Here is a 12897-nt window from a genome sequence, read left to right as displayed (position 1 = left end):
TTTTTGCTTTAGGTTTATAGGAATTCTTTACACAAAGGAAACATCTCAGTTTGGGTAGTTGATACAATATTTAGTTCAGGCTTGTTGGGACAAAAAGGTAGAAAATTACCTGTAATGTCAATGTAGAGACTTGGCAAACTGGGGCCATGTGACAGCAGAGATTTTACACATATATGGCATTCCTCACAATCCTGTGTGACTCTAAGATTAGGCTCATTGCCCAAAGGAACTCAAACTTCTGAACACTGTCTTCAGCTGTGCTTAACATGAAAGGACAAGACTGGCACATTAGCAGCAAGGTTCTGGAACACAGCCAGCTCACCAGCACCCAGGCAATGCCTGCTGCAAGCCAGCTGTGCATATGAAGGATGGAGGACAGGGGCAAGGTTCTCTTGGATCTTGTTTAGGGAGTTTAAGAGACGGGTCCAAGAAAGGAGTTCTTTAAAATACAACTTTAGATGAGACAACAGGGGTGGGGAAAATGGAAATGCAAGAAATAATTAAGGCAACAGATCTGCTTCCCTATCAAATAGGGAAAGCTCATTTTGAAGAAGGTATGGGCCACAAATACCGGGGAGTGAAAGCACAACCTTCATTCTGTCATTCTGTAGACCTAGCCCACAGCAGGTGCAGCCACAAAACACAAAGACTGCTAGTTATTTAATTAAAACATAAACAAACAAATAAAAAGATAGCAATGGAAATGTTAAAAATTTGAGGAGATCTTTATGGAAGAACCATACTACTGTTAGCTCAGGACCAATGAGTCACCCAGGGACCTGTAACTAAGGGGTGCACATTCTGAATGGGATCCAGAAATCCATGTGCACAAAGAAAAAAGAAGCAGACTCTTGGTATGAAAGATATTAAATAGAATTGGTGTGCATAGAGAGGGAGGAGAAGAAAAGATATTCCTAATATAAATGTTTCCCAATAAAATTCCCCATCCTGTCTTGGGTAAATACCCTGACAAATAGGACTGACTTGAAGTGGGCCTCTGAGGCCCCAAAATTAGCCACAAGTCTAAGGTACCTTCTGGTGGAAAAATAGCAAGAAAGGGGAAAGGCAGCTCCGAGACAAAAGGAGCAAAATTAAAGTACAAATCAAGATAACTGCTGCCGTTGTCTCTGCCAAGGACAGCCTTGCACGTATCTCTCACCCATGTGTCTCTTCCAGCTCTCCTGCATGTCTCTCCTCTATGTGCCCTTCTCCAGTCCTCCCAAGTTCCTGGGTCTGAGTCAAAGCTGGGGAGCAGGAACCAAAGAGCCCACCTGCCTTCTGCGTTGCACAGTTTCATCTGGCCACTCAGCATCTGCCCCAGTTCCCTGTAGCGCCCCCTGCTCAGTGTTTGGTTCACTGCACTCTGTGGCTTCTAGTCCAGGCAGCTACTTTTAACTGGGGGCTTATTTGAATTTTTAAAAATTTGAATTAGAATATTTTAAAAATTTAATTTAAGTTCTTGTGTTTACAGAAAATTTGTGTGTTATACATATATTTGTTTGCACTACTAATTACATCAAAAAACACTTATTTTCACAAATACACCTGAAATTTCAGTCAATTCTGGGTTATATGCCATTAGGTCTTGTACTAATATAGAGACTCCTACATAAATGCCTCAGTTAGTGATACTGCATTACATTTAATGTTTTACTTTGTTAAATGTAAACATTTACATGTTTATAACTTTGCTACTTTGTGGTTTTTTTTTAATGTGGATTTAAAAATGTTTCTGTAAGGGTAGAAAAGATTGATTTTCATCTCTACATATTCCCCTCCCCTGCCCTTCTAAATTTGGTAAAGTCTGTTTTTCAGTGTGATTTCACTTTTTCCTTTCTGTTTTGGTTTGCCAAAGTTCTTGTCCATGCTTCAGGCTTGCATTTTCTTGTATCTCCATTCTTTTTATATAAACAGCATGAAATTGGAAAGAATCGTTTTCTGTTGTATTTCTGAAGATCAGAAATTTTTTGCCAGTTCAGTGCTGTCTTTTCTCAATCAGGGTGCGGTAAATCATCTTTGGAAAACTGACTCTAGTTACAGTGGAGTGTGCAGTTAAACCTGGTGGTGTGTCTCCTCAGAGACAAACCTAGGAGACTTGCTGTTTATTGCTTGAGTCACTGATGGGTTCAAATGAAAGGAAATGTTACTAGATTGTTTTTCATGCACATCAATGTTACATCTTATTTTAAAAGCAAACTGAAGGAAATAAAAATAAACTAATAAGTTTTTTCATCCCAGAGAATGTTAGGTGATTAAAACAGTAGCAATGAGGGTTAAAATTAGGCTTTGTCCTTTAACCCATGATTCCCTGTGGTTTGTAGAACATTTTAGTATGTACATTTCCTGGAGTCGCACTTGAGTAACTTTAATCAGGAGCAAAGTGGATTCTTTCTATTATATGCCATTCCTCCATGGCCATTGCCTCACTTAGCTATTACTGTATGCCTAATCGACCACGGTGAAATGTCTTTAAAACATTTTCCAGAGAACTAAGGACTTTTTGGAGAATTTTTATAAAGGAAAATGCCAAGGAGAAGGAAAGTTTCTTTGCATAGATAAATGTTTCCAGAGAGACTGATGAGTCAAGGAGTTGTTAATAGGATATGTAAATGTGACCTTTCACCTAGTTACTGTCATTACCTAAGTCATAACTATGTAGTTTTAGCAAATTGTTTGAACTGGTTCTTGTCTAGTTCCTTAACAAAACAGTCTCTTGGTCCCATTATTTTCAGACTATAATCAGTGCTGTTTTAAAGTGTGTATTGCTTTTAGCTTCCCCTCTTCTGTTCTAAGAACAGCTCCTCATCATACTATAGATTTTTCACTACTATCTTTGATTTTAGCTTTATTTCAGTATTTGTAGAAAGTTTTTGTAGCTGTATATTTGACACTGCCTTCTAGCTGTTTCATTCCTAAAATGGTGCCTTCTCTCACATTTTCACCAAATATTTATTCAGTGCCAGCCATGTGCCAAGCACTGTTTCTAACCCTAGAGATTTGATAGTGGGCAAAAAATTACTGTCCTGTGCTATCTTGGAGTGAAGAGTTCAAGTTAAAGACAATCATTAAAAATAAACCAATAGATCAATAAAAAACACATTTAAATAATTACAAACAGAGGTGAATGCTCTGACTAGATCCATATGGCTTTGTAGGCTTGAATAATAGGAACCTGAGGAAGTGACACTTGATTGATACCTGAAGCATCAATAGGAGAATTTGAGAGAGGGTGGGAAAAAAAGCCATTTAAATGGCAGAAGTTTGAGCAGAAGGTAAGAGAATAAAATCAAGTAGCAGGAGAATTAAGGGCAGAGTGGGTGAGATAGGGCTGACACCTGGGCAGGGCCCAGTCCACCTGGAGTCTTACTAGCTACATTAAGACTGATTTTCATCTTAACGGCTATGGAGTTGAGTGTAAGTAGGGTTACGTGGTGATTCCATCATATTTGTATTTTGATAAGGTCCTATGAGGAAGAATGAACTGGAGAGGGCCTGAGGGTGCAAGGGGGAAGAAACTGGGTATCTGCTGCATTAATCTAAGTAGAAATGATAGGATAAACTAGGCTATGTATATATACTGGGAAGTGACAGGAAAATGGCTAAAAATGTTTTGGGAAAGTATCAATTATGCCTGGGAATAAAGTGGGAATTTATGTTATTCACCGAATCCCTACTTTATGTCAAGCTTTGTGCCAGGTTCTGGGAATACAACTGTGACCAAGGCACAGAGGATCCTTTACTCAGGGAGCTAATATTTTAATGGGACTAACAAGTGATTTTATATATATATATGTATATATATATATATATATATATATATATAAAATTTCTGATAATAAGTATAATCAAGAAAAATGAAGCAGTATAAGGGGATGCCCTTCTTAAAGGCTAGTCAAGAAAGATTTTTGGGGGGGCCTCCCTAGTGGCCTAGGGATTAAGTCTCAGTGCTATGACAGGCTCCTCTCTGTTGACCACAAGGGCAGAACATTCCTCTGTTGTTGATTCAGTGAAAGAAGGAGCTTTCGGAAAAAAATGCATTTAGTAAAGACCCAGATGAAGTTGGGAAGAGGGAACAAGAATAAAGTCTTGGGACTGGAACAACAACCCTTCTTCCCCCAAAGAATAGCAAAGAACCAGTGTATCTAGAAATGTGGGAAGGAGGAGAGAAAGGAAGGTGTCTAGGATGTATTTCCAGAAGCTGATAGGTTCATTATATATTATCTTTAGTAGATTCATTATATTCTTTTTAATCATGGTCAGTTTTTCATAGCCACACACTGTGTCCACTTCAACTCATGTTGCTTTGCTACTGGAATTTTTTTTTTAAAGATTTATTTACATGCAAGAGCTGGGGTATGGGCCAGAGGTGCGGCAGGGTGAGAGGATCCACCAGAGACTGAGTGGGGAACAGAATAGGCAGATTAACCAAAGTACACTGCTGAGGGGAGCAGCAGGCGAGTCAGGAGAGGTCTGCTGCACCACGTGGGTTGCTCCCTGGCCAGGGATCGAACTCCCACTGCAGAGACTGCAGACTGCTTCAGAGTGCTATGCTTAATCCATGCACCACCAGGAAGCCCCCGCCACTAGAATGTTTTTAATTTCATTACTGGAACAACTTCCTTGATTGCATCACATCCTGCTAAAGAACTGACCATTGTCTATTCTATCAATTGTGACTCTTTGATTGTTTGAATTGAAAGTTTCCCTCCATTATTTTAATGCCATTTCCCATTCCAACCCTCTCCAGACTTCTCCACCTACTGAAGGCCTCCCTCCAGTGTTTGTTCAGGCCTTCCCTGTAATTTGTTGTTTTTCTCCTTGGTGTTGTATTTGTCCATCATGGCACCTGTTTTTTTCTCTATTTGAATATTTCCATCTCTTCCTTCAAAGCCTGATTCACAAGTTATGAATTACTTTTCTACCAGTTTCTTCTGATTTATTACATTTTGCCTGGGTTATTGAGTCCCTCAGCCTATTCAGCCTGTTTAATGTTATTTTTATCTTTCTCCCTTGAGTCATTTGAAAAGACACTATGTTAAAGGCCCACCTCTGTTCCAAGTGAAAGTATTTATGATTGTATTCTTTCTTTTTTGGCACTAATACTAGCTTTCCTATGTGTTTATGTGACACTGGCTGAAACATTCAACTCATAGAGCTCAGCTAAAGATAATAAGCCTCCCCAATGTCTTTAAAGTGTGATTTTGAAGAATAAATGAAGTGAAACTTGAAAAATGTGTTTTTAAAAAATATAAGACACTTGGGCCTCCCCAGTGGCACAGCAGGTTGAGCACAGCGCTGTGATGCTGTTCGCAGCCTCTGCAGCGCGGGTTCGATTCCAGGCCGGCCAGCGAGATTCCCACATGGCGTGGCAGATCTCTCCTGTCACGCACGCTGCTCCCCTCAGCAGTCTATTTTGGTCGCCTGGCTGTTCTGCTCCCTGCTCTGTCTCTGGTGAATCCTCTCACCCTCCCGTGCCTCTGTCCTATACCCCAGCTCTTGTATAAAAATAAATAAATCTTTTTAAAAAATATAAGGCACTTGCAGTATTTTAGATGGGCGTATTTTATATCAACTAAACTGTGGGTGTCTTTCAACAGTTGCACAGCATGGAGTTAGATGTGTGCTGGAGGAATTCTGTGAGGCTTCTTGAGCTTCCAGCTACACTATGCAAGCTTAGGCAACTCAACCCACAACATATGTATGTTTCCTTGCCCTGCTGCAACTTAATACCATAAACTGGGTGGGTGACTTCACAGAAATTTATTGTCTCATAGTTCTGGAAGCTCCAAGAATAATGTATTGGCATGGTTGGTTGGTTCCCCCTGAGGGCTGTAAGGAGATTCTGTTCCAGTCCTCTCTCTTAGCTTCTGGTAGTCCTAGGCATTCATTGACTTGTAGATGGCATTCTATGTCTCCACACAGCCTTTCTGCTCAAGTTTCCCCTTTTTACAAGGACAGACACAGTCAGACAGTCCACCCTAATGATCAAATCTTATTTTGATCATCTGCAAAGACTCTTTCTAAATAAGGTCATATTCACAGGTACTAAAAGTTAAACTTGAACATCTTTTGGAGGACACAGTTCAACCCCTATCAACATGATTTATAATAATAAACACATTGATATTCACAACCATGTTTCTGTATTATGGAATGACTCATAGAGGAGATGAAGTAGGTATGTAGGAGCTAGTTTCCTGTATGATATAGTGCCGAATAAATGAAATATTTAGTCAAAGTGAAAAATCTGAACATTCACACATACTTCATTTAGATTTCTGCAAATGCTGTTTATTTCAAACAGCTAAACATTAGGGCAGAGATGGCCAGCTAACAAAAGAGGAAAAGAACCCAGTAACTCTCCTTTCAAATTTTAGCAGTACATTCAGTTACTGTACTGAATATAATCTTTATGTGGATTTTTTTGCATGGATAATCATATTATTTCAATTTGTTGTTTGACATAGCATGCTTTCCTTTGACCTTCTGGAAGCTCAGACGTGGTGCTCTTACACTGACTGATCCTTCTCTGCTAAAAACCCAAAAGGGTGTATGGTTTTTATCTTACTGTATGCCCCAAATTTAGTTGGAAAAAACTCACTTTTAGATTTAAAAACTCATTAACATATTATTTTTTCTTCATGAGTTGCTTTTTTGTTTGTCTTTATTTTGTTATGTTTTATTTTGATAGCGCATGTAAGAGTTTGATATATTTTGACCTGACCTTTGGGGATACCTAAATGCAGCTCTTGTGGAGTTTTATCCAGATTTGGCGTTAATTCATTCCAGTTTACCTAGAGAGCACCTAGTGTTACCCTCCTATGACCTCTTATTCTGGCATAGGACAGCCTTTGCTTTAGGTCGCTGAGGAAGGTACTTGAAGCTGGCACTGTGGAATTTTTCTGTGTACCTGACTGACCAGGTTAAAAGTTTAACCATTTTTTGTTTTCTAATAGTGTGTCACATAGATCACATTTGAGAAGTCTAATGTAAGAAGCTATTCAGATTTACAATAGAAATTGAATACTTGACCTTTACCTACAAAAGTGGATACTTCTTGGTACAACAGAAGTTCCATGTTAGCATAGCTCCTATATTCCAATAGCTGTGTGGTGGAGAAGGTTTTTAATTGTAATACCTTTGTTAATTTGTTTCATTATTGCTGCATCAAGATTTTCACTAAAGAAGAATTGCCATAGGTAGTTTACTCTTCTTACAGTTTTTTGTTAAAAAAAAAAAACAATGAATTTCAGATTTCACTGTTATTAGAGAAATAATTTTCCATTTGGTATCCAACCAAGTGAATGTTACCTGGAGAAAAAAAAAAAATAATAATCTTAACCTTCCAAAACCTAACAGAATATTTTTTTTTCTGAAACTATTAAAAGAGTTATATGAAAGGGACAAAATAATGGACAGGATATTCAATTTATTGCTACCTCAGTGATCATCAGCAATTGTTTATCTTCCTTGTCATCAGTAAAGTTTTGACAAATATTTCCCTTCTAAACATAAATACCAGCAGATCAAAATAGTGACTGAGGTGATAAGCTTAAAAAAAATTGTGTTTAAGAGAGAACACTTTGGATAGAAAACTTCATGGACTGAGGAGAGAGACACAGAGGAGGTCTGGGACTGTAGGACAGAACATTTTTTTTTTTAATATAGATTTACAAGAACTGGGGTGTAGGTCAGAGGTGCAGGGTGTAAGAGGATTCACCAAAAACAGAGTGGGGAGCAAAACAGGCAGATCTATTAAAATACGGTGCTGAGGAGAGCAGTGGGCGGGGTAGGAGAGGTCTGCTATGCCATGTGGGTCAGCTCCCTGGCCAGGGATGGAACTCATGCCACAGTGGCTGGCGACAGTTTGATAGTGCTGACTTTTAATCCCTGAGCCACCAGGGAGGAGGGCAGGACATTTTAAAATAGTGTATTTGCTCCTCCAGTCAGGAGAGACCTTATTTCTGGCCATTTTTTAATGTCCTTTGGCTGCATTTGTTTTTACAGTCTTCCATTGTTCCAAGTTAAAATATTTATATGTATGTCTTTTCTCCCTAAGACATGAATTTCATTCCACAGCTGGACCATCTGGTGTTTTATGTAATCTCAGCATGAAGTAGAGGAATTTGACTCTGGACTGCTTAACCATCAGGTCCAGGGCAGCCATAACCTAATTGATACTGGTTGTCTTACTTGACGATTTCCTTACATTTTTCCTCACATATAAACATGAAAAAATGTATATACATGAAAACTACAACAACTTTTTTGAGTCGGTTAAGGGTATGGACATGAGAGTCTGACTGCCTTTGGTTTAAACTGCAAGTCTGACATTTACCAGCTGTGTCACTTTAGACAAGTGATTTATCCTGTCGGTGCCTCAGTTTCCTCATCTCTGAAATCAAGTAATCAGATAGTCACTAACATTATTTCTTCTGGTAATTAGGATGTTTCAGACACAGTTGTAAGCATGTTACATTACTGTTAACACATTTAATTTTCACAACAACCCAGGGAGGTAGGTTCTGTTACTGTTATTTCCATTTACAAATAAGGAAAATTAGCACATGAAGGTTAAAGTAATTTGCCCAATTAAGTGCTATTAAGTGGCAGGGCCAGGATTTGAATCTACACTTTGGCTTGGAGGCCTCTGAAATACTTGAGATGCTCATGTAATGCGCTGGAGTGGAGTCGGTCACGTAGCAAACATGCCGTCTACCAGGACTGCTACTATGACTGTGATGGCAACACCATCAGTATTAACATTGTCTACTCTGATTCATATCTATAAACTACTATAGTTTAATAGTAGTTAAATCATTTCTCCAAGCGTTCTGCATAGTCTCTGAAAAATGGCTCTAATAGTGTCTCTGTTTTTTTCTTTTTTTTTTTAAGATTTATTTATTTATTTATACAAGCACTGGGTACAGTCAGAAGCGCGGGAGGGTGAGAAAATTCACCAGAGCCAGAGCGGGAAGCAGAGCAGGCCGAAGGACCGAAGTACGCTGCTGAGGGGAGCAGCAGGCGGCAGGAGAGGTCTGCGCGCCATGTGGGACTCTCGCCTGGTGGCCGGGGAGCAGCCAGGAATCGAACCGGTGCTGCAGAGGCTGCGGGTAGCTTTGCAACCCAGCGCTCAACCGCTGTGCCACCGGGGAGGCCCAGTGTCTCTGTTTTTTTCAAGGCAATAATACTCTTACTGGTTTATATTTGTTTTAAATCTAATATTTTAAATCTGATAGTAAAGTATTGTATGCAGTGGAATCATTTGAAAGTTGCAACTGTTCAGGGAAACAAAACCACAGGATTCTGGTTAAGCATTTTTGGGAGTTATAAGTTCCTAGTTGCCATCTTTGTTTCTTTCCAAAAATTTAGGCCCCATGGCAATTTAAAATCTTTTTCAATGCAATGTATATTGGATTTCCTCAATGCAAATGTATATTGAGGAATGGTGGGAACCATGTCACCAAATAACCTTTTTTCCATTTCTAAAAATTAAAATTTTGTTATTATAATTATTTAGGTTACCTTTTAAAATTGAAAACAAGCCTATTTGCCAGGTAATGAAATTGAAGATATTTGTCATTAGTGCTATATAGTAAGCAGGGGAAACAGAAGAGGGGGAAGAAAGCCTTATTTAAAAAAATCATAACCCCTGGGCCTCCCTGGTGGCGCAAAGGGTTAAGCAGCACTTAAAGCAGCATTATGAAGCTATCAGCAGCCTCTGCAGCATGAGTTTGATCCCTGACCAGGGAGCTACCCACATGGCGCAGCAGACCTCTCCTGCCTTGCCCACTGCTCCCTTCAGCAGTGTCTTTCACTCAGTCTGCCTGTTCTGCTGTCCACTCTGCCTCTGGTGAATCCTTTCACCCCCAGCACCTCTGGCCTGTGTACCCCAGTTCTTATATGCATAAATAAATAAATCTTTAAAAAAATAAAAATAAAATCATAACCCCTCTGGGGGTTTATGCTCATCAACTTTTTAATGTTAACCAGCAATTTTTCATCTGTACAGCAAACTTAGTGGTGAAAGTGTTCTGGCTTTTTCCCATAGACACTATGTGCTCAGCCAAATGACTTAGCCTAAAGTTTTCGGCGACAGGAACAAAGAGAGGAAATACTGGGGGAGGGACTCTTTGGTATCCCAGGGAGAAGAGGAAATTGATATTTACACTGTTGTCCACTAGAATTTTGAAGCCTTTCAAAATAAAGTTGCACTGTGCTCCAGATCTTGCCAATTGGAAAATAGCATTCTGAAAAGTTTGTGACCTGAGTGAGTATAGGAGTTGCCTTCAAAAATTGGTGGTCCACAAGGTCTGTGGCTGGGCTTGAAATAAGAAATGTTTGTGGTCTCATTCCCATAAACTATGGCCATCAGTAACATAACAATCTTCCCATTTATTAAGAGGGTCTTGTTTACAGCAGAAGAAAACCAGCTTCCTAACATTTAGGTTTTGGGGTTAAATGTTGACTGTTGACTCTTCTTTCTTTCTTTCTCTTTTTTTCTTTCTTTCTTTCTTTTTCTTTTCTTTTTTTTTTTTTTTTATTTTCAGAGGTAGGCTGGGCTCCCTAAGAGGCCTGCACATTTATTGATGCTTGTTCAAGTCCAAGTCCCTCAGGTCCTGCAGGTTTCTTGGGCTCATTTCTTGTGGGGGACAGAGGCCCAGCCAAGGTAGTACAGGCAGTAAGTGGTACCCCACCCCCAACCAGCACCATAGTCAGTCGGTACTGGACTTTGTCGGCTCCCCCACCCTTCAAGTGCACTTCAAGGTCATTGTCCACCTGGGAGAGTTTCTGTTTCTCCGCCACTCTGTTCTCCAAGTGGGTGCCATGTGGATGCCATGTGGGTGTAGGCTGTCGAGCTGAAGGCACGAAACAGTGCCTGGGAAACCCGCTGGACCCTCATTCTGTGTCCTCTTCTGCTGGAGTCACCTGCCCTCTCTTACATGACCTTGGGCAAATGATGGAATTTTTAGTACCTCATTTTTTTCATCTTAAAAACAAGGAGAGGGCCTCCCCGGTGGCGCAGCGGTTGAGCGCTGGGTTGCGAAGCTGCCCGCAGCCTCTGCAGCGCTGGTTCAATCCCCGGCTGCTCCCCGGCCACCGGAGGAGGGTCCCACATGGCGCGCAGACCTCTCCTGCCGCCCGCTGCTCCCCTCAGCAGTGTACTTCGGTCCTTCTGCCTGCTCTGCTCCCCGCTCTGGCTCTGGTGAATTCTCTCACCCTCCCGCGCTTCTGACTGTACCCAGTGCATGTATAAACAAAAACAAACAAACAAACAAATAAATAAATAAATGCCTCTATTAAAAAAAAAAAACAAAAAAACAAGGAGATACTGGTATCTGTCTCACATATTGTAGTTACGCCTTGAGGTGATACATACTAAATGATGTATGCATATAAAATGCATATAAAATGCCTGACACATGCTTAGTAAGCTACATAGTAAATAATCGGTATTATTATTGTATGCTATCTATCTAATCTGCCGTACTTCCGATGCTTTCTGTAACCCTACAAAGCAAACCATTGTCTTTATTTTACAGAAGAGAAAATTGAGGCTCAAAAAGGTGAAGTGTTTTGTTTGTAATGTGGAAGGCATGTGGAAGTGGTCTATTTGGCTCTTCTCATTCTGATGAGTGCTCTCTGCCATTGGCCCTCGTACCAATTTTATAAGTTATAGAGTAGAAGGAGATTACACTTTGCTTTTTTTCCCTCAAAATTATGTGTATTAGGATGCTTATGCAATTCATGAGATACAGCCCGCATTCTCAAACTTGTAACATTTACAGGAAAGCATCCTTACTTCCAGTTTGACTTAATTGTCTTTTGTCATAATATTACATAAGTATACACAAACATGAAATAAATGACTTAGTTATATCACTTATACAGTTATAAAATAAAACAAGTTCCCAATTAAATACCAACAAAACTGTAAAACCAGCAAAATTCAAGTAATTACGTTAATTTATGTGACAGGTATGTTATTTTGCAGAGAATAATCTGTCAATTTTGGGTTCATCCATACTTAAGATGAATTTTGTTTAATCTGTACCTACCTGTTGAATTAATGATATTAATGTATATAAAGCCTTTGAATACCTTTGATTTCATGTTGTTTAGTCTAAAAAGTCTTCTTAAATAAATGTTAGATAACTTAATAGTTATAATTTCAATGTGATATTTGACATTTCAGAATAGATTTCAGGAATATCAGTTTTTATGGGGTATAACTTGACAAACTGGAAAGGCTGTTTTTCCCCCGTGGAGTCAATATTTAAGTGTAGGCCTCACCCTTGGCCTCGCTCTCAGTTTAGGGTTTTTGACTTGCTGGTTCATGCTGCTGTAATATTTTTTATATAAAAATCCTCAACTACTATGAAGATGTTATTTTTTTGCTTTGTATTATATCTGACTGCAGTTTACATTGATAGTTCAGTTTATCACATACCAGATCTGGCCTCTGCACACATTTTCCTAAAGGACCAAATGGGGTAAATATTTTAGAATTTGCTGACCACATACAGACCCCATAGTTACAGCTTGGAAGCAACCATAGTAAAACAACCAATAAGTAAATAAGTGAAATATTATTTATGGACATTTTTGAAATTTCAACTATATATAACTTTCAGATGTCACAAAATAGTATTCTAGTTTTAATTTTCTTCCAACAATTAAAAAATGTATTAACAGGGGCCTCCCCGGTGGCGCAGCGGTTGAGCGCTGGGTTGCGAGGCTGCCCGCTGCCTCTGCGGCGCCGGTTCGATTCCCGGCTGCTCCCCGGCCACCGGAGGAGGGTCCCACATGGCGTGCAGACCTCTCCTGCCGCCCGCTGCTCCCCTCAGCAGTGTACTTCAGTCCTTCTGCCTGCTCTGCTCCCCGCTCTGGCTCTGG

General features: G+C 39.8%; 1 protein-coding gene and 1 pseudogene across 17 annotated transcripts in view; one reads left to right on the top strand and one right to left on the bottom strand.

The window, feature by feature from the left end:
• Positions 1-12897, top strand: part of PAM (peptidylglycine alpha-amidating monooxygenase) — a 329113-nt gene that overhangs the window by 6287 nt on the left and 309929 nt on the right. The gene's annotated exons all lie outside the window — the stretch shown is intronic.
• LOC119261217 (cytochrome c oxidase subunit 7A1, mitochondrial-like) lies at positions 10637-10908 on the bottom strand (annotated as a pseudogene).

The sequence above is a fragment of the Talpa occidentalis genome, unplaced genomic scaffold, assembly GCF_014898055.3.
Source record: "Talpa occidentalis isolate TD23 unplaced genomic scaffold, MPIMG_talOcc4v2.1 talOcc4.6, whole genome shotgun sequence".
NCBI classification, from domain to species: domain Eukaryota; kingdom Metazoa; phylum Chordata; class Mammalia; order Eulipotyphla; family Talpidae; genus Talpa; species Talpa occidentalis.
Note: the sequence above shows the minus strand (reverse complement) of the source record. Positions and strands in the feature narration are given on the sequence as shown.